This window comes from Oncorhynchus mykiss, chromosome 11 (assembly GCF_057628025.1).
Source record: "Oncorhynchus mykiss isolate SJ-2025 chromosome 11, ASM5762802v1, whole genome shotgun sequence".
NCBI lineage: Eukaryota > Metazoa > Chordata > Actinopteri > Salmoniformes > Salmonidae > Oncorhynchus > Oncorhynchus mykiss.
In genome coordinates, this window is record NC_143032.1 from 31,171,709 (window position 1) to 31,193,791 (window position 22,083).

The following is a 22,083-nucleotide window of genomic DNA, read 5'->3' on the forward strand; positions in this document are numbered from 1 at the left end:
GTCAGAGAAAAAAGAAAAAAAAAATCCTGTTTATATTACACTCTGACTTATAAATTTGACCCTGAAGCTTTTATTTCCCCTTTTTGAATCAATATCAAATGGGCTAGATTATATTATGTATATGTCTTTAGGCATACCGTCTGGCTGCTCTATTTTTAATATGGTCTATTTAGGGAAATTGGAAAATCCGTCTCATTTAGTTGTGAAAAGTTTGAGAGACGACACATGAGGGACTCAAAGATCAATAATCTCATCAGAGAATGAAGACATGATGTATGCTGTCTGGGTAGCCACTCCATTGGAAATATAAAAACATGGTATTGCTTACATTGAATAAATTACTAAAAACAGCATACTTTTTGTATATCGAAACAAACTTGGGTAGCACTTTACACTTGACATTAAGTTGATGTTATTGTACACCTGTATTTCTGAAAGTAACATTTGGTTACCTAGCGACTTTGTACAGGAGTTGTTAGACAAGCACAATTGAGTTGAACAAAACAAAGTAGACCTTCAACAACATAAAAAGTTTAACCAACTAGTTTTTAGATGTAATGTACTTAAATATAGACATTGTAATTTACAGTGCATTCAGAATGTATTCAGACCCCTTGACATTTTCCACATTTTTTTACGTTACAGCATTATTCTAAAATTTATTATTTTTTTAATCCCTCATCAATCTATACACAGGTATAGACAGGTACAGGTTTTTAGACACTCGGGGACATTCAGAAACTTGTCCTGAAGCCACTCCTGCATTGTCTTGGCTTTTTGCTTAGGGTTGTTGTCCTGTTAGAAGGTGAATTTTCGCCACAGTCTGAGCTCCTGAGCGCTCTGGAGCAGTTTTTCATTAAGGAACTCTCTGTACTTTGCTCTGATCATCTTTCCTTCGATCCTGACTAGTCTCCCAGTCCATGCTGCTGAAAAACATCCCCACAGCATGATGCTGCCACCACCTTGCTTCAAAGTAGGCATGGTGCCTGGTTTCCTCCAGATGTGACACTTGGCATTCATGCCAAATAGTTAAATCTTGATTTCATCAGAACAGAGAATCTAGTTTCTCATGGTCTGAGAGTCCTGTGCCTTTTGGCAAACTCTGTCATGAGCCTTTTTACTGAGGACTGGCTTCCATCTGGCCAATCTACCATAATCTCCTGATTGGTGGAGTGCTGCAGAGATGATTGTCTTTTTGGAAGGTTCTTCCATCTCCACAGAGGAACTCTGCAGCTCTGTCAGAGTGACCATCGGGTTCTTGGTCACCGCACTTCTCCCCTAATTGCTCAGTTTGGCTGGGCAGCCAGCTCTAAGGAGAGTATTGGTGGTTCCAAACTTCTTCCATTTAAGAATGATGGAGGCCACTGTGTTCTTGGCGACATTCAATGATGCAAAAATATGTTGGTTCCATTCCCCAGATCTTTGCCACAACACAATCCTGTCTCCGAGCTCTACGGACAATTCCTTTGATCTCATGGCTTGGTATTTTCTCTGATGTGCACTGTCAACTGTGGGACCTGATTATAGATACAGTGGGGCAAAAAAGTATTTAGTCAGCCACCAATTGTGCAAGTTCTCCCACTTAAAAAGATGAGAGAGGCCTGTAATTTTCATCACAGGTGCGGACTCCCGGCCGCAAACCTAAACCTATATTGGAGGGTCTGTGTGGGCATCTAACCTCGGTGGCGGCTCTGGTTCTGGACGCCGCCCCAGCTCTTGTAGCACCGACCCGTGGATCATCGTGGAGGCTCTGGACTGCCAATCCTCGCCGTAGGCCCCGGGCTGGGGACCCTCGCTGCGTGGATCATCGCCTGATGTTCTGGACTGGGGACCATTGCTGGAGACCCCGGACTGGGGACCGTCGCTGGAGACCCCGGGATGGGGACCATCGCTGGAGGTTCCTGTGTGTAGCCCGTCGTTGGAGGTTCCGGAATGTGGCCTGTCGCCGGACGCTCTGGACTGGGTACTGTCGCTGGACTCTCTGGACTGCCAAGGCACACTGTAGGCCTGGTGCGTGGTGCCGGCACTGGTGGTACCGGGCTGGGGACACGCACCTCAGGGCGAGTGCGAGGAGCAGGAACAGGGCGTACTGAACCCTGGAGGCGCAATGGAGGCCTGGTGCGTGGTGCCGGAACTGGTGGTACCGGGCTGGAGACTGGAGACACACACCTCAGGGCGTGTGCGGAGAGGAGGAACAGGGCGTACTGGGCTCTGGAGGCGCACAGGAAGCCTGGTGCGTGGTGTTGGCACTGGTGGTACTGGGCTGGTGACACACACCTCAGGGCGAGTGTGGGGAGGAGGCACAGGATACACTGGACTGTGGAGACGCATTGGAGATACAGAACATAGAGCTGGCTCAATACGTCCTGGCTGGATGCCCATTCTAGCCCTGCAAATGCGAGGAGCTGGAATAGAGGGCACCGGACTAGAATAGAACACTGGAGACACCATGCGCATCTCTGCATAACACGGTGCCTGACTAGTTACACGCTCCTCCCAGGTCCATCTCCCCATTAATTGCTGCTACTCCTTTTCACGCTGCTAGGTCCTGGTTTGGTGGGTTATTCTGTCATGTTCGTCGTATAGAGGAGACCAAAGCACATCGTGATTAGAATACATTCTTCTTTTATTAACGAAGAACACAAAGAACACTTAAACAAACTAACCAAAACAACAAAACGAATGTGAAGCTAATAAACAATGAGTACTGAAACAGGCAACTACACATAGACAATAACCCACAAACTATCCAAGGCATATGACTACCTAAATATGGTCAACATTCAGAGACAACGATAAACAGCTGCTTCTGATTGAGAAACAATCTAGGCAACCATAGACATAAAACGCCTTAAACACAAAAAAAAACCTAGACAGGACAAAAACACATATATCACCCTCGTAACACACTAACCTAACCAAAATAATAAAGGAAACAAAGATAACTAAGGTCAGGGTGTGACAGCACTGTACACACAAAACTCCCCTTTGGCCCCTGTAAGCTGGATCCCCAACTGCTTGCCAATTTACATGATCTAATCCTTCTTCTACTGTATATAGACTTGTTATTAGTCAGTTGTTAGTCAGTTAAACAAAAATATGAGCACTAAGTAAGTTTTTAAATTTGATATAATTAAACCTAGACATTCTCATCTTTATATCAAGCTCCACCTCAGCCTCTTCAAGCTGAATCTGCTTACCAATTTCCACTCCCTAATCATTTATACTGAATATATTGTACTTGTTATTCGAACAATCGTCAAACAATCCAGGAACATATTTTTTATTGAGTTTATATAGCCATGGTGGCATTGTCTGAGCATGCATGGTTAAATGTAGGAATCGATTTTGTTAATGAAAAATGCAACAGATGGTGGATTTAAATCCAGTCCCAGTCGACACCAACACATTTCCTGCCACAGAACGAAGGAGAGAGAGGATTAAGGTAATTTCTTCATTGCTTTTTTTTTCATTTTTAATTCATGACCAGTCAGAAAATGTAAAAAAAATGTAGAATTGAAATTTGAAAAAAAGGTTGACTGGTTGGTAACTTGCCGACTTATCAACAGTCCCAGGAATGTTCAAATGTCAACAAGCACAACGATTAAAATGTACAAATATTAGAATGGAAAACAGAGTTTGAGACATTATACAATGCATAAAGGCCTCACATCATAGCAGTCATTCACTGGCAGGCACACAACACAAGCCATTGAAGGACGTCCAAAGAGCAAGCAGCCCAGAAGAAAAGAGAACACTGTTGTTTACTCACACAGTGGAGCAGCTGCTCAAAGATAATAAAATAACAAAGACATTAAGTCACCGTTTGCGGCTTAATTCACCTCATACCAAACCCTTGGTTTAGGAAATCATGTTTTATTCCAGCTTTAAATTAATGAATTAAAAAAGACTTATAGTCAAGAATGGTCAATTGTAAATACATTAAATTGACAATTGACTTCGTGGGATTAGTTTAATTAACCCCAAACCTGAAAATCGTCTATGGTAATACTCCTTGTCTCCTTCACTTTACTATAAAAAAGCACAATGAGCCTTTACTACTTGCACACGCACGCACACACACACAAACACAGTCTTGTATAACTAACACACATTTCAGTCCCATTCAAAATCCTATTTTCCCTAACCCCTACCCTAGCCTTAACCCTAACCTTAACCCAAAAACCTAACCTTAACCGTAATCCTAAACCTAACTCTAGCTCCTAACCCTACAACTGACCCCAAACCCTCTAGAAATAGCATTTGACCTTGTGGGGACTAACAAAATGTCCCCAGTTGGTTAGTTTACTATTCTTGTGGGGACTTCTGGTCCCCACGAGTATAGTTAAACACGTCCACACACACACGTCATATGGCAAACGATTAAACTGCCAACATCCAGATATAGGAACAACAGCAGGTAACGATAAACATGTGCTACTACTCAATGCAGTAACATGAAGAAGGAGGAGCCAAGGCTGACAGGTTGTGTGTGTGTGTGTGTGGGGTTGACAGGGTATCATTAAATAGGATGAAAGTGGAAGGCCTGCCCGCCTGCCTGCACATCGGTTTGTTCCAGAAGTGGGGACCCACATGGCGACTCCCCAGCGAGTACACAAGCCAGTGGCCATGGCAGATGCCTAGGACGCAGAGCATTAAGTGTCACATATTTGCATATGTTGTTCGGCTGCGCTCATAGCTGCAAGCACACTGAGAGCATATGTCTGATGAAGGTCAGTGATTTGAAAACAAGGCGCTGCAGTGCAAATGCTCTGCTACTTTCCTCATTCTCCTTCATCCGAGATCCCAAAAATATGCACGGAGAGAATGAAAGCTTTTTTTTGCGGGGGGGTATATTTAACCTCTTCTTTTTGTTCGCTCAAAACGACCTCATTAATTTGTATGAGTTACCTTCAGACAAGACCCGTGACACTTGTGGTCGTCGTAGAGCCAAACGGAGAACACCATTGTGTTTGTGAGAATCTCCCCTTTCCATAGAGTGAACATAACCATTTGGACGCTACAGAATTTTTTTGTGAGAATACCAATTTTCGGGATGTCTCATGGTCTGACAAACACAGCTGTAGCTCGGCCGCCTTCCACCGCGGAAGGTCGAAATAGATGGATGTGGTGGATTGAGACTCAGCCCATACCTCACACATGATTGTGGACTTAAAAAAAAGAAGACACCTGTAACATGTTACATGTACTGTAGAGTTGAAATGTATACTTTTTTAAAGTTTGCATGCTAATATTATATTTTATATACATCCCAGAAGACTGAAATATGACAAAACTATTTGGCATAGAAACACCGGATTTTCGTTATCAAATTGTGACAAATATTTATAACATTCCACCCATGAGGCCAAAGAGGGCGCTTTTGGTCATTGGCTGCAGGAAACTATACTGACGGATTTTGATGTGAATTATTTTATTATGTTACTTAGATTGGCGCACGGGTGCATCAATAGACTCTCAAGGATTTTAAACACATAAACATACTGCCAGAGGAAAGTTATGTCTCAGGCATAATGTAGATTATAGGAAATATGAATTAGACAAGGGTTTGTGATTGTAATTATCTGGGGCAAAGGTCTGATGAAGTCCCTGTTTGTCTGTTGGGGAAGACAAAGAACAAGACATGGCAAAACTGGGGAGGAGGGGACGGCGGTTTGAACTTTGTGGAATTAACTGGGTCTACAATGACAGAGAGAGAAAAAGAAAGAGGGAAAGAAGAAGTGATACTAGAAAAGTGAGGTGAAGGAAGATAGAGACAGAGAGACAGGGAGAGGGAAAAGGGAAGAGAGAACGAGGCAGCCCCATTGGGATTCAGGACATGCACATCAGTGCAAAAAAAGTGGAACAATCAGTGCGGCATCCTTCTTTTATTAGAGCCAGCTATGTCTAGAAATTTAAGACAGCCATATTTTTAGAACCCCATCAACCCGGCCTTTGTATAGCTCGATAAAATAGGCCTTCTTGTTTTGTTGTAGATTGAGCTTGACTTAATCTCCTTCTGTCTCTGATAGAATAGAGATGCTTTTGTTGAATACCTTTTACAGAGGAGAAGGAGGAAGACAGTGAGCTGAAAATATATGGAACACATAACAGAATAATGTTGCTGTAATGTGGCTGCTCCACCTCCCAGCATTTAACGCCCTATACTCAACATGTGTACTTGCGTGTGTACAAATAGGCATTGTTTTTAGAAATTGTTACATACTAAAACAGGACCTCACAATCTTGAGGAGAAACGGAGCAGCATAAAGAACTGTTATGAAATAGCTTAAGGGAGTTAGAGAGAGCGAGACAGAGAGAGGTGAAAAGGAGAGAGCAGCAAGCGCAGTGTGGTGGGAGGAGCTATAGGAGGATGGGCTCATTGTAATGTCTGGAATGGAATAAATAGAATAGTACCAAACACATCAAGCACATGGAAACAATGTGTTTGACTCCATTCCATTGATCATATTCCAGCCATTACAATGAGCCCATCCTCCCATAGCTCCTCCCACCAGCCTCCTCTGTTGCAGAGAGCAAGGGAGAACGAGATCAAACAGTGAAAAAGAAATAGATAGCAAAAGGCAGAAGAAAGAGAGAAGGAGAATAGCCTAGCCAGAGATATCAGGGGTTCCCAAAGTCCCCATAACCTTTCTCCCTTGAGAGTTTATTAATCACCCTTTTAGACCTGTCAGCCAGTGGGTGGACCCATTACACTCAGAGGCGCCCACCTTTGTGCCTGAGACAGTGGCTCCATTTAGGGATCTACCAAGGATGCCTCACGTTTGAAGCGTCGCACACAAGCCCCACCTTATTAGAGGAACATAAAAGACTATGAATAAATAAACAAAGTGAAGTGGGGCAGCCGACGTGACGAGCATACAGAAATGGATGCTGAGTGGAGGACTCATTAAGATAAGACACTGGTTGGGTTGCCTGGCTGGCTGTGTGGCTGGATGCTATAGAGTACTGGACTTACTTCTGTATTTAGCCAAATACTGCTGTGCTGGAAAGTACAGCCTGTCTAACCGAAGCTGGTGACGAGCTTTACCAGCTCGGGGTATGTTTTAATACATAAATAGCTGATGTGCTGGTATTTGGACCCAGAATGCATTATGTATTGAAAAGTATTGAAGATAATCAACCCATCTCAGGATCATTCTGTTGACAGGATATTTAAGTTGGTGCGGGAAACACCCAGGGTGGCCGGTTTTCTCAGTGCTACATTACGCAGTGTGGTAGAGTGGGTTGATGCTCTGGCATGTAGACTACAGTAGAGGTGAGTCACCATTCCCTAAGTCTCAGTATGTGGTGGGTCCTCAGACGGCTGCAGGAGCCAGAAGTGCAGGCATCTTGTCAAGGGGGGAGAGAGAAAGAAAGCCATGTGGATCCGGGGTTCAAAGAGACTACCCTTGAGCTGTCAAGCTTGCCAGAGCTCTTTCCATGAGGCTGGTTGGTTCAACCTTGATGATGGTAATTTCAGACCAGGCACTCCTGTGCTGAAGCAATGTATGAATGTCGAATTTTGATGAGGGTGGGACACACAAAAGCATGTGTACAAATTATGAGGGGCTGCAATAGTTTGCGGGTCTGCGTGCCCACATTCATACCCACACATGCAGTCAGAGCCAACACTAGCCCTTTGGGGGTGATAAACTGCATCTGGGTTGCTCCGTGTGACACCCCCCAAAAATTTCCTGGTGATATAAATCAGTCCTATTTAACACAACTGACTGTATGCAATGTCCAATCAGTGAGCAGAAAAAAATCATATTGTTCAGTTCGGGACTCCGACCCAGTTATCATGTCAACACAGCTGTCAGTGCGGCTGCAAATTGCGACAAACGAGACATGCACAATGGAAAATGTATAAACAATTCTAGACACCATCACTAGTCATGGTTTATGTACATGATCTGGCAGCTAGCTCAATTGTACAGCCAGCATTTTATCCCTGTCGATGCTATTACAATTACCAAACATTTGGATAATCAAATCGTTTATGAAACCATGATATGATGTACTGACAGGATTAGATGTTGCATGCAATTTGGATTGCATTTGAACTGTTTTGTGTATCAGCAAAGTTGCATCTGCAACAGAAATTGTATCCAAATTGCTTCGTGTAACCCAAGCTTTAGTGACTGACATAACAAGAGAAAAACTGCTGATGCAAAAAAAAAAATGTACACGTTGTTTTGTGTTCCACTTAAAAATTCTGTAACTGACTGGGGAAGAAAAGGTTAACAATTTATTTAATTAGTACAGTGCTTCATATACAGAATCTAACATGAAACAAATTCTGTACATGCTAAATCATCTCTTCAAAAGCCTTCAGGTATGTTGGTGCTAGTTAGATACTCAGTCCAGGGAAAGCAACTCAAACTAAATGTTGTACCTGAAATACAGGGGAACAGACTGTTGTTGGATGTGGTAGCCTTTTCATTTTTCAAAAATGCAAAATTGTACCTGTACTGTAGATCAGTACAACACTTCCACTAATAGTTGGCAAAATAAAATAATCAATTAAAAGCCACGCACCCACTACGGCACGCCTTGAATATAATGTTCCTCTACAATAGACCAAGAGCTCCAACAGTCAGAATTTTTATTCACCTGTATTCCAAATGACTGCTAGGAATAAGAACATTATAAGAACACTACCTAAGCCATTTAAACTGGAACAATAATTTTAGGACCGGGTGCAAAAAATCTTACTAACTGATTGGATTTGTTTAGGAAAATGTATGGTATTTGTCTTTGTGTAATATTAGATTAATCAATCAATCAGTGTGCATGCAAAAACACAGACTGATACAGTTAAGAACAATTCAAAAATATCAATCTGCAGTATAGCGCGCTAGGAAATATGACAATGACAACGATTAGGGTAAAAATTTGCTTAAAACTAGCCTAACTTTTTGTCTGAGACACATGATGTTTTTATGACTCAGAGCTAAAATGTTTTCGTGCCCGTTCTGCATTAGCCACAAATGGTCACCTCATTCAGATAAATAATACATTTACCTTGTTTCTTGTTTCATATTCCTCCTGCTGGCTGGCTGAGGCTCACTGCAGGTTGTCAGTCGTCACTTCACTTTTCGGAGCGCGAGGGCCAGGGTGTGGGGCCACGGCATAGAGCTGGAAAGACTTCAGATCCGCAAAGTGATTGGTCAATAATCAAACAACCCCGGGTGTGTTGTATGTTTATCAGTTTTTAACACATTAATTGCAGGAATTGACACTTTTTTTTTTTACATTTATACAAATCATGTTGTGCCAACACAGTGATTGTGTTAAAAGTAACATATTTTCTAATAGTGTATTTACTCTCCATGTTTACTCTCCATCATCGCAACCGTCCATATGATAGTTCGTTAAGATTAATTCAGGCTCATTTAGCAGGGCTCCGTTCCACATCACACTAGTGCACTGCTTTTGACCAGGGCCCATAGGACATTAGTAAAAAGTAGTTTACTATATGGGGCACCATTTGGGACCAATGTCAGGTGTTGTTCAGCATGAGGTAGAATCATTGCATTTTACATTAGTCAACAGCTAAGTTACCACATAAACCTCCAGGGGTTTATAATTGACCAATTGACTAAGTGATCAATAAATAAGGCATTAGGGCCAATTAGGCTGGATCATGTTTCTTTGTTACAACAGAAAACATATGTTCTTCCTGCACTATAGGTCTACCTTAAAAGATGTGTGACTTAGAAGGGGCAGAAACGAGAGATAAATTACTCAGGGCAACTATTCCATCTGTTTTATTTAACTTCTGTATTTAGCATATGCTGGGGTCTGAGTGCAGGAGATCGAAATATGTAGCTAATGAGAGTTGTTAAGATTACCAACCCATCTCAGGATCATTATTTTTACTGGATCTTCTTGGCCTGTTCCCAGTTAAAGGTAGTGTGGAGAGCAGACACCAATTAGAAGATGTCTGCTCTTCTTCATACAATCCCTCCATCCTTTGCGGTTCACAACAACCGCAAACACCATTTTCGCATTTCATTTTCCATTCATGATTTTTCTGACTATTGAAATTACTTTCTGGAGAGCTTGAACACACTTGATAAGTAAGTAATTGGCAAAAAAGCAGCCCATCTTCATGGAAAGTGCATCGCCTCACTGCATTCAGACTGAACCCTCCTGGCCTGTATACTCTAATAATGTGTAGTAGCTATTTACCAACACCCAAAGACACTGCGGGAGAATGCAGAGCAGGCTCCCACTGATATCTCAGCAGCATTAAACGTGTCTTAAGTCATTTCAATAAAGTTCAGGAAATTTGTGATGATGCATCAACAAACGAGATGGATGGTAGCAAGTGAACGAAATAGAGGGAAAAGAGGTCATATTCATAATAAAGTGGAATAAGTCACACACACAGTACTGTATACCAGAGGAGGCTGGTGGGAGGAGCTGTAGGAGGACAGGCTCATTGTAATGGCTGGAATTGACTAAATGGAATAGTACCAAACACATCAAGCACATGGAAGCAACATATTTGACTCCATTCCAATGATTCTATTCCAGCCATTACAATGAGCCAGTCCTCCCATAGCTCATCCCACCAGCCTCGTCTGCTGTATATACTCTCTCTCTCTCGCGTGCGCGCACACTAATGGAATAGTAAGCAAACATTCCTCTGCCCTATTCCTTGTATATTCCTTTACACTGCTTTTACATTAAAACACACAAAAAACACATGATTTAAAGAAAGTGAGTTTTCCTATTTTCCGATACGGCTCTTTCCCTTAAAAGTATAACTCTAAAAGTATAACTCTATCCTACCATGATGTATTCTCCATAACTTCATCCATAGATCCATCCATACATTTGGCATCTTCAGAGGTACACTCTTAGAAGTAAAGGAGTCTGGAGCCTGCCACACAGGGGGAACCTTTCCAGTTCAAAAAGCTTACTCAATGATTAACTCTGAAAAGGGTCTTCAAGGAACCCCTGTGTAAAGGTTGGTAGGTGGTAATATGTTTTTTAAATGTTTAATATAGTGTAGCAGTGGAATTCTATCAAAAGATTTGAGATGTGGCTTATTGGAGGCGTGGCTTTCAAATAGTTACACTGCAAATGTTAAGTTCCCTGGAATGTTGATACATCCTTCATATTCTAATATAATATTAATAACATTAACATTGCCAATTACACATATCATTATTGCAGTTGTGAGATTTGCATATGCTTCTGAGGAACTCATACACCTCTGTAAGCCTCATTGAAGCTACACAACTGTCAGTATTTAACCACAAGGTCCTGAACAGTCATTCTTAATATCATGTAAAATCGTATTTTGAGTGACTAGGATGTCAATCCATATTATGTGTTTTGGATAGAAATGCTCAAAATATTTGAAGAAGTAATTTTTCTCTCATGGCTAACTACCAGAAACTTTGAAAAGACAGACTAAGTGGGCAGGGAGTTTATATTCAATGAGCTTGCCTTGACTGACAGCTCTTTGAAATGCCTATGTCAACCAACTTGAATACAGTGAGCAGTGTTGCAGTAAAATCATCTCAAACTAATTTGGTGATTATACAAAGCATATCAAACAACGTTGAAATTGCATCTGTAACCAGGTTTCCATCCAACCTTTTCATGCAAGTAAAGTAAATGTTGGACGGCCCTGATGGAAACAGAACATTTGTCAAAATGTGCTTGACAAGGTGGGATTCTTTTTGTGTCTATAAAATTAATATGTGAGAAATAGCTGTGGAAACGCTTTTAAGCTCAAATATTGATACAATAACCATCATATCGAAGTAAACTTGGAGTCACGAGATGACATATTGTGGGGTGCTCCCACTACAAATCAGGAAAGCATGCAGTTAGGCTACAGATAAAATACATTACGATGAACTTCACAGGGTGGTGAAAGTGCAATGTGACAAATAAAAATAATCACCCTCTTTTGTCCATAATGATCTCATAGTGTAGGTTATACCCACACGGTATATGTAAGCTGTTGGTAAGAGCGTACATGCCAGTACCGGAGTGGGGGAACATTCGCTATATAACAAAACCAAAATCAGTAGAGTTGAAAATGCGATGGAAACCCATTTAACTTGTATTTTGTATTCTGAACATAGGAATTTAAACGCAAGAGTCATTTTTATGTGCTCTTTGTCATCACAAACAGACTTTTATCCACAACGAGTCAATTTGATGAAATCAAATCTTTGGTGGGGAAATGAGCATAGTGTTTTATTCAGATTTTAGAATAGTCAAATGAAAATCTGCCGCCAAATTGGATATAAACTAGCTCATGATGTCAAAAATTGTTTTATACATCTCCCATTTGGCATTGTTATTGTGAACTTGTGGTTCAAAGCAGCACTAACGGATGTGATTACTGTATGACTGATGACTGGAATTCTGTATGACCCTCCCCCCCTTTGACCAATGTTGGCTGAAAATCTAGCCAGTAACTAGCTAATACCAGACACAGATGAAGGGTGAAACGTATAAATATATTTGCCATAGATGAATAGTGTAAACTTTTAATTATATTTGCTGATGCCCTTCAGTCAAATTTTGGCACCAGTAAAGTAGCTATCTAGTTAAATTATATAAACCACACCCCTCTGCAAACACAACGTTTCTGGTGTTGGTTACAAGCTGGTACTTTTTTTTATATCAGGTAAGAGACTATCATGTTACCACTGGTGTATTAAAATGAGAGTTAGGGTCACCCTATCCTCTTAATAACCCCACCTTCCAAGTGTTCGACAAAGGGGAGTGGACCAGTAACTTTATGATCAATCTTTATTAATGTAGAAGCATCACTAGTTTTTCATACTTTCATCTGGTTTTAATCCAAATATAATTTAATTTAATTTAAAACATGATTTGAACTGTTTACAACCTGTAACATGTGAAGACAATAAAACCACGCATCTACTAAGTCATGTCTCCAGTCCAGGGTTCCTACATTGAAACATTTAGGGTTCTTGAAGAACCCCTCAACTAACAAAAGGTGCAACCATGAACCATTGACTAGCAATGGTTTCTTAAGGAACTCCAGGGTTTATCGTCACCACTAATTCAAAGAGTGTATATTATCTAACAACTGTTGAAACCTTGGAGAAATGTTATCAAAGTAAGGAGACTGCTTCTTATTCCTCTCCATCACATAGACCCGTAGCTTGACAACACAGACATAATCACACACACACACCCACATGGCAATATACACAGCTAGTATGTGTACATTGCTGCTGATTTGTTGCCATGGTAATATGGGACAACAAAACTTTGCCAGGTAAAATCATCAGGGCCCCCAACAAAGACTTGCTCTGTGGTCACATTTTCGCTTCTTTGATGAAAACATTTGATGAAAACACTGCAGGACATTTCAACAGAAGAATCCCGGTAGATACAAAGGCAATGTTTGACTTAACTCGAAACGACAGTATATCATCATTATGTACTATATCAAATCAGCAGGAGCTACATGTATTTCTTTGAAGTACTTAGAGGTATATGCTAATATTGAATAATAATAATGTTTTTATGAACTGGAGGTGTACCTTGAAATAAAAAAGGATCGAACACATGTGGGAGTACAGGTCAATGGTGAGAATATGATATAAAAATAAATACCTATATGTTGATAAACCCCTTTTTGAACACATGAACTTTCATGTGCCTTAATAATAAACGTGATGTACACTTTACCTTAAGTGTACATTAATTAATATGTAACTAAATAGTAATGCATGTATTTATAACATAGTAGTTACATGTAATTACTATGTAATTACTAAATACTATGCAATTACACTGTAATACGGGTTTAGCGATATGGGTTATTACACAAGTGGAGGTTATTCCAAATGTGTATTTACTCAAGTTTTATGTACAGTATATGTAATCACAAGATGTCTTGGTGTGTAGCACCATACTAACAATGCATCCTATTATGTAGCTTTATTGCATATAACTACATAAGTCACTACCAGCAAAATAAACTAGGCTAGGACTGTCAGCTGTCGTAACAATGCACACCCTTTCGTTAACTGCAGCTTCAGTTATCTTATTTCCATATAATTTGGCTTAAAGGACGTACTGAATTAAATGTAAGAGCAATGTGTTTACAATGAATATGCATGTTTCTATAATGTACCTACTCAAGAGCAAGCAGCTTAATGTAAAGCGAAACACATAATGGTATAACCTTTGTAAAAACGATGTACCTGCCTTTGAAAAGGCATTTAAGGGTTTATTTATATAGGTGTAATGTAAGTGACATGTTGTTCAAAATAATATAATGTATAATGTTAATGTAGGTACTTCAAGTAAAGTGATAAAGAGTAAGGTAAACATTTTTATTACAATCATTGGGAAAATACACTTGTTACAGCACCTATAAGTGAAATTGCAATGTACGTTCAATGCAATTACATATTTCGCAGGATACATCAAAATGTCAGGTTTTACAATTTTGTTATAAAGAAAAGTTTCACAAAAACAATGTTTCAACTTAGGAACAAGCAACTTAATGAAGAGTCAAACAGATTGTGAATTACTCAAATAATTACTATGTAGTTAATACAGTATGTTACAAAGATGGCAGACACGGACACCCAATGCAGTACTTGTAGTTGTGGTCTATGGGAATCCATCTCAATCTATGAAAAATGTTGTTACAGCACCTTAAAGTGTAAATACTATTTACTTTCCATATTATTAAATATTTGTCAGGGTATATCATAATTTCAGTTATTACAATGTCGTTTTAAAGAAAAACGTTGTTTTAAAAATGTTTCTACACAGGAACAAGCAACTTAATGTAAATTCTGTGATTATCTTTCGTGTAACGTGTACAGACTGCTCTGTCCACTGCACATCTGTAGCAAGCGTCAACCTTTTACAATACTTTGTTTATTTTTGTTTAGAATTTACAACCAGAACATGCTTAGCAGTTAAACATACAGTGCATTAGGAAAGTATTCAGACCCCTTGACGTTACAGCCTTATTTTTAAAATTGATTAAATAAAAACATCCTCATCAATCTACACACAATACCCCGTAAAGTCAAAGCAAAAACCGTTTTTTATACATTTTTGCAAATAATTTACAATTAAAAAGAGAAATACCTAATTTACATAAGTATTCAGACCATTTGCTATGACGCTCGAAATTGAGCTCAGGTGCATCCTGTTTCTATTGATCATCCTTGAGATGTTTCTACAACTTGATTGGAGTCCACCTGTGGTAAATTCAATTGATTGGACATGACACCCGTCTAAAGTCCCAAAGTTGACAGTGCATTTCAGAGCAAAAACCAAGCCTTCAGATCAAAGGAATTGACTGCAGAGCTCTGAGACAGGATTGTGTCGAGGTAGAGATCTTTGGAAGGGTACCAAAAAATGTCTGCAGCATTGAAGGTCCCCAAGACAGAGTGGGCTCCATCATTCTTAAATGGAAGAAGTTTGGAACCACCAAGACTCTTCCTAGAGCTGGCCGCCAAGCCAAACTGTGCAATCGGGGGAGAAGAGCCTTGGTTACTGAGGTAACCAAGAACCCGATGGTTACTCTGACAGAGCTCCAGAGTTCTAATGTGGGGATGGGAGAACCTTCCAAAAGGACAACCGTCTCTGCAGCACTCCACCAATCAGGCCTTTGTGGTAGAGTGGCCAGACGGAAACCAATCCTCTTGAAAGGCACATGACAGCCTGCTTGGAGTTTGCCAAAAGGCACATAAATGACTCAGACCATGAGAAACAAGATTTTCTTGTCTAATGAAACCAACATTGAACTATTTGGTAGGCGTGCCAAGCGTCACGTCTGGAGGAAACCTGGCACCATCCCTGGGGTGAAGACTGGTGGTGGCAGCATCATGCTGTGGGATGTTTTTCAGCGGCAGGGACTGGAATACTGGTCAGGATCGAGGGAAAGCTGAACAGAGCAAAGTACAGAAGGATCCTTGATGAAAACCTGCCCCAGAGCGCTCAGGACCTCAGACCAGGGCGACGGTTCACCTCCCAACAGGACAATGAACTGAAATGCACTGTAAATGTGTGCAAAATCACATTTATAGGGTATATGGAGCACTTTAATGCTCCTCATTTCAGAAGACCCTCTTACTTTCTCTCACATTATCTCTACCTAGTATGTGTGTGCGTGTGTGTGTGTGTGTGTGTGTGTGTGTGTGTGTGTGTGTGTGTGTGTGTGTGTGTGTGGTGTGCCTCTGTGTGAATGAGTGTGCATAAGTGTGTTTGAGTGAGTGTTTATTTGAACTTATAAGTGATAGGGAGCAGTTCATTAAGCCTCTTCTCTTTTATAGCATTGCTTACTTTTGCTATTGCATTTTTGGTGATCCTTCTTACTTATTGGTTGAGTGTCACTTTAGATGTGGATGAAGGAACTCTGGAGCCACTAGCACGATCTCTGACAGATGGGCACTCATTGCCAGTGTTGCGATTCACACCCACGCTGTGGAAAGCAGTGGATATGCGCCCCTTCTTTTTGTATGTTGCCAGGACCTTCTTGTACATTTTTGCTATGTTGTCCAGGGTTTTGGATCATACAGTTCATAACATAAAGCAATTTATTAATGTGCATGCTGAAATCTGAACACAACAGCATTTATTCTAAACAGACATATTTATATCTTTCCTTCTGCATAACTCAAATAAAGCTTAAGCTAGAAAACCAAATCAACTTCAGCATGTACAGAATGATTGAGGATGTTTAATTAGAAACCGTGATACCACTCATACTGAAGATATTATATAGTAACTACATAGTAATGCTATTAGTAACAACAATGTAGGTAAATAGTAATTGCAATGTAATTACAGTTTGGTTACACATGTTATTACAGAATGCCTCCGTCTGAGTCCTGCCTCCCCCATACCTTGTTCGCCTGTGTAATAACCTACGGCTCTAAACAATGTTACCATGTAATTAGAGTTGCAATTCCAATAAAACTAAAATGTTGTTACTAACATAATTACTATCTAGTAACTAATAATAAGTATTTACTATTACTACTCAGGTCATTTATTAATTTTATACTTTAATCTATATAAAATATGCCATATGGCTTTGCCAAAATTATCAGATTGTAGAGTAATCTTAATTAAGGTGTTGGAAAACCGAATGATAGTAGTAACGTAAATTGCCAGCTGGCTACACTTGTGCACAGGCGCAGAACAAGCTGTTCAAATTATATGATAACTCAACGTTGGGGCTGTGTGAACACCGTGTTTATGTAATGATTTTGTGGTTAACTCTGGTCTGCTCTATCCAATGCTGGGTGAGGAGCAACCAACTGTCCGGTATGTGCATTTTAGCCCATGTGCATTATGCCTAAAACTTGACTTTAAAGACAAGGTTCCATGCTAAAATACCCACAAAGTAACAGTGTAAGTCACTTACAGAACCCCTAAGCAGTTGAGAGTTCCCAAAAGTAAAAATGTATTGAGTGTTTTGAAGGTAAAAATGTAGGTTGTCAGTAATATTTTTCTAATGCATCTGGACCTTGTTTCAGAACTCTACCCATAATGCACTATTTTATGACAAGAGGGTAAACCAGTCAACGAAAGGACAAGGCTAACTCATGCTAGCTCAAAGTTTACCATCTAACGCCCCTTTGCCGGCTAGCCTATGCAGGAGTGAGCTAGCTGCACTTCAACCTGATTTTAATAAATTAACAGGAATATGTATTGCCATAATATGTTTTTGTTGAAATAGCTGACAGCAATTCAAAGACGTATGACCTTAGTTGAAAAATGTAGTGAATATGCTGGGAGAGACAGGGAGCTGATCGCTCGTGTTCCCCTTACAATCATCGGGCCTTTCCAACGTGACCAAGGGATTTTCCATGGGTGTGGGCAAATATTGTTGCATGTCTACTTTATGGTAGTATTGAGCGGATTTTAATTGAACTTTTCTTCATTAGTGTTTCATGAATATCCATGCCAAATGACAGCTTGATTGTGCTAGCTTGCCTTTAAACACTTAAAAAGTATCTGCTGTTCTTTGATTTCAATGAATACATGATCTACATGTTTGCAGTGTCATGACACTTACTACTGCATTTAGCAGTTTCATTCATTTGTCCTGTTTTTTTTTCTCAATTTTTTTCTTCCGCTGTCTGAGCTTGAAAAATAAGAGCTGTTGTCCAACTCACACCACTTGTCAACGTTGTCCCCTGAAACATAAAGTGAAAATTAGGCATAGGTTGCAGAACAAATCTTTTCCAGTAACACATAAAGAGAATGACTGCTGAACCTGACTGTGAAGTGCTTGCAGCCTGCCGACGACCCGCCACAAACAGTCAAGCAAGTCGTTTTTCCCCCCACATGATCTGTGTTCAGGTAATTAAACAATAGGGATATCAAAGCATTGAACTGAATTCCTCCATTTGCCACTCACAGGCACTCGTACAAACGCTATGATTTGTTATTGATAAGATGTAATTGATTCCTATACTTTAACGATCCGATTTCTCAACATTTCTGTTAGTGGTTCCAAATTATTTGATTTGATTATTTATTTAACATATATATTTCGTTTTAAAGAATTTTAAAGGCTCTGGGAAGATCAATGGAGTCTCCAGCTTAAACAATGAGCATGTGCCGATTTAAAATTATATAGAATTCCATGAATTAGTAGTTGGGGTATTTAGGGCAGTGAAATAACCTTTTGTGATGCGAAATGATACATTAGCTGTGTTAGCTGTGTTCATGTCGCATACAAAGAGTCATATTTGCCTAAATTGGCGTGAACAAAACCAAAAAACTTAGGAAGACTTCTTAAACTCTGTCTGAGGAAACAAGGTCAGAGGAATGATTTAACAAATAGTAAGGTTTAGAGACGCAGCTCTAGAGTCGAAACTTGTAGCTATCATCATCTTAATTACTATGACTCTTATTGTACGTGAACATTCTCTGTCCCTTACTTTAAAACAAACCTTTAAAGAAGCCTTTAAACCATGCAAATAAACTTACTGACAGAGGAGGCAAGACCTAGGGAAAGGGTCTGACCCCCTTGTTATACAGTAAAGGGAGAAATAAAGATAGCATTCAGGCTAATGTCAGAAAACAGATGATTGGTTACAGTCAAATCAAAGTTTATTTGTCACCGAATACAACAGACCTTACACTGAAATGCTTACTTACAGGCTCTAACCAATGATGCGGAAAAAAAGGTGTGTGTGTGTGTGTGTGTGTGTGTGTGTGTGTGTGTGTGTGTGTGTGTGTGTGTGTGTGTGTGTGTGGGTAAGTAAAGAAATTAAACAACAGTAAAAATGTGTGGAGAACAGGAGGGCTTCTTAAAGAAAAACTAACAGGTCTGTGAGAGCCGGAATTCTTACTGGTTTGTAGGTGATCAAATACTTATGTCATGCAATAAAATGCTAATTAATTACTTAAAAATCATACAATGTGATTTTCTGTATTTTTGTTTTAGATTCCGTCTCTCACAGTTGAAGTGTACCTATAGACCTCTACATGTTTTGTAAGTAGGAAAACCTGCAAAATTGGCAGTGTATCAAATACTTGTTTTCCCCTCTGTAGGTTTAAAGATTAACTTCTTGTTAAACCAACCACAGTGTCAAATTTATAAAAATGCTTTACAGCGAAAGCATACCTAGCCCAGAACATACCTAGCCCAGAACATAGCCCAGTTGACAAATTATTACAAACAGAAACCAGCCAAGCAGAAGCGTTACAAAACTCAGAAATAGAGAGAAAATTAATCCCTTACCTTTGATGATCTTCATATTTATTTAACTAGGCAAGTCAGTTAAGAACAAATTCTTATTTTCAATGACAGCCTAGGCACAGTGGGTTAACTGCCTGTTCAGGGGCAGAACAACAGATTTGTACCTTGTCAGCTCAGGGGTTTGAACTTGCAACCTTCTGGTTACAAGTCCACCGCTCTAACCACTAGGTTAGTGTTCGATGAAGTCTCTTTATATCCAAAAACCTCCGTTTTGTTAGCTTGTTTTCTTCATTAATCCACAGGCTCAAAACGCAGTCAAAACAATCAGACAAAAAAATCCAAATTGTATCCGTAAAGTTCATAGAAACATGTCAAACGATGTTTATTTTCAATCCTCAGGTTGTTTTTTAGCCTAAATGATCTATAACATTTCAACCAGACAATAACGTCGTCAATATAAAAGGTAAACAAGAAATGCAGTTGCGCATGAAAAAGCTCTGTGACATGGTTGGGTCAACTCGTTCAGACTGGTCTTACTCCCTCATATATAAGACTACAAGCCTGAAACGATTTCTAAAGACTGATGACATCTAGTGGGAGGCATAGGAACTGCAAATGGAGTCCTTAGTCAATGGATACTGTAATGGCATTGAATAGAAAACTACAAAACCAACAAAAAAACTACTTCCTGAATGGATTTTTCTCAGGTTTTCTCCTGCTAAATCAGTTCTGTTATACTCACAGACACTATTTTAACAGTTTTGGAAACTTTCGAGTGTTTTCTATCCAAATCTACCAGTCATATGCATATCATATCTTCTGGGCCCGAGTAGCAGGCTGTTTAATTTGGGCAAAAAATTCTGAATGCTGCCCCCTACCCTAGAGAAGTTAAACAATTTAAAAGCAATGCAACCAAATACTAACTGAGTGTATGTAGACTTCTAACCCACTGAGAATGTGATGAAAGAAATAAAAGCTGAAATAAATCATTCTCTCTACTGTTATTCTGACATTTCACATTCTTAAAATAAACTGGTGATCCTAACTGACCTCCGACAAGGAATCTTTCCTGGGATTACGTCAGGAATTGTGAAAAACTGAGTTTGAATGTATTTGGCTAAGGTGTATGTAAACTTCCGACTTCAACTGTATATACAGTGCCTTGCGAAAGTATTCGGCCCCCTTGAACTTTGCAAACTTTTGCCACATTTCAGGCTTCAAACATAAAGATATAAAATTGTATTTTTTTTTGTGAAGAATCAACAACAAGTGGGACACAATCATGAAGAGGAACGACATTTATTGGATGTTTCAAACTTTTTTAACAAATCAAAAACTGAAAAATTGGGCGTGCAAAATTATTCAGCCCCTTTACTTTCAGTGCAGCAAACTCTCTCCAGAAGTTCAGTGAGGATCTCTGAATGATCCAATGTTGACCTAAATGACTAATGATGATAAATACAATCCACCTGTGTGTAATCAAGTCTCCGTATAAATGCACCTGCACTGTGATAGTCTCAGAGGTCCGTCAAAAGCGCAGAGAGCATCATGAAGAACAAGGAACACACCAGGCAGGTCCGAGATACTGTTGTGAAGAAGTTTAAAGCCGGATTTGGATTCAAAAAGATTTCCCAAGCTTTAAACATCCCAAGGAGCACTGTTCAAGCGATAATATTGAAATGGAAGGAGTATCAGACCACTGCAAATCTACCAAGACCTGGCCGTCCCTCTAAACTTTCAGCTCATACAAGGAGAAGACTGATCAGAGATGCAGCCAAGAGGCCCATGATCACTCTGGATGAACTGCAGAGATCTACAGCTGAGGTGGGAGACTCTGTCCATAGGACAACAATCAGTCGTATATTGCACAAATCTGGCCTTTATGGAAGAGTGGCAAGAAGAAAGCCATTTCTTAAAGATATCCATAAAAAGCGTTGTTTAAAGTTTGCCACAAGCCACCTGGGAGACACACCAAATATGTGGAAGAAGGTGCTCTGGTCAGATGGAAACCAAAATTGAACTTTTTGGCAACAATGCAAAACGTTATGTTTGGTGTAAAAGCAACACAGCTCATCACCCTGAACACACCATGCCCACTGTCAAACATGGTGGTGGCAGCATCATGGTTTGGGCCTGCTTTTCTTCAGCAGGGACAGGGAAGATGGTTCAAATTGATGGGAAGATGGATGGAGCCAAATACAGGACCATTCTGGAAGAAAACCTGATGGAGTCTGCAAAAGACCTGAGACTGGGACGGAGATTTGTCTTCCAACAAGACAATGATCCAAAACATAAAGCAAAATCTACAATGGAATGGTTCAAAAATAAACATATCCAGGTGTTAGAATGGCCAAGTCAAAGTCCAGACCTGAATCCAATCGAGA

At 39.9% G+C, this 22,083-nt stretch overlaps 2 long non-coding RNA genes across 2 annotated transcripts in view; one reads left to right on the forward strand and one right to left on the reverse strand.

The window, feature by feature from the left end:
* Positions 1-22,083, forward strand: part of LOC149979544 (uncharacterized) — a 1,100,972-nt gene that overhangs the window by 539,527 nt on the left and 539,362 nt on the right. The gene's annotated exons all lie outside the window — the stretch shown is intronic.
* The window catches only part of LOC149979548 (uncharacterized), a 58,104-nt gene continuing 50,358 nt past the window's right edge, over positions 14,338-22,083 (reverse strand). The window contains exon 2 of the long non-coding RNA XR_016484297.1: positions 14,338-15,925. This is a non-coding gene — a long non-coding RNA (uncharacterized LOC149979548). The remainder of the gene's footprint in view (positions 15,926-22,083) is intronic.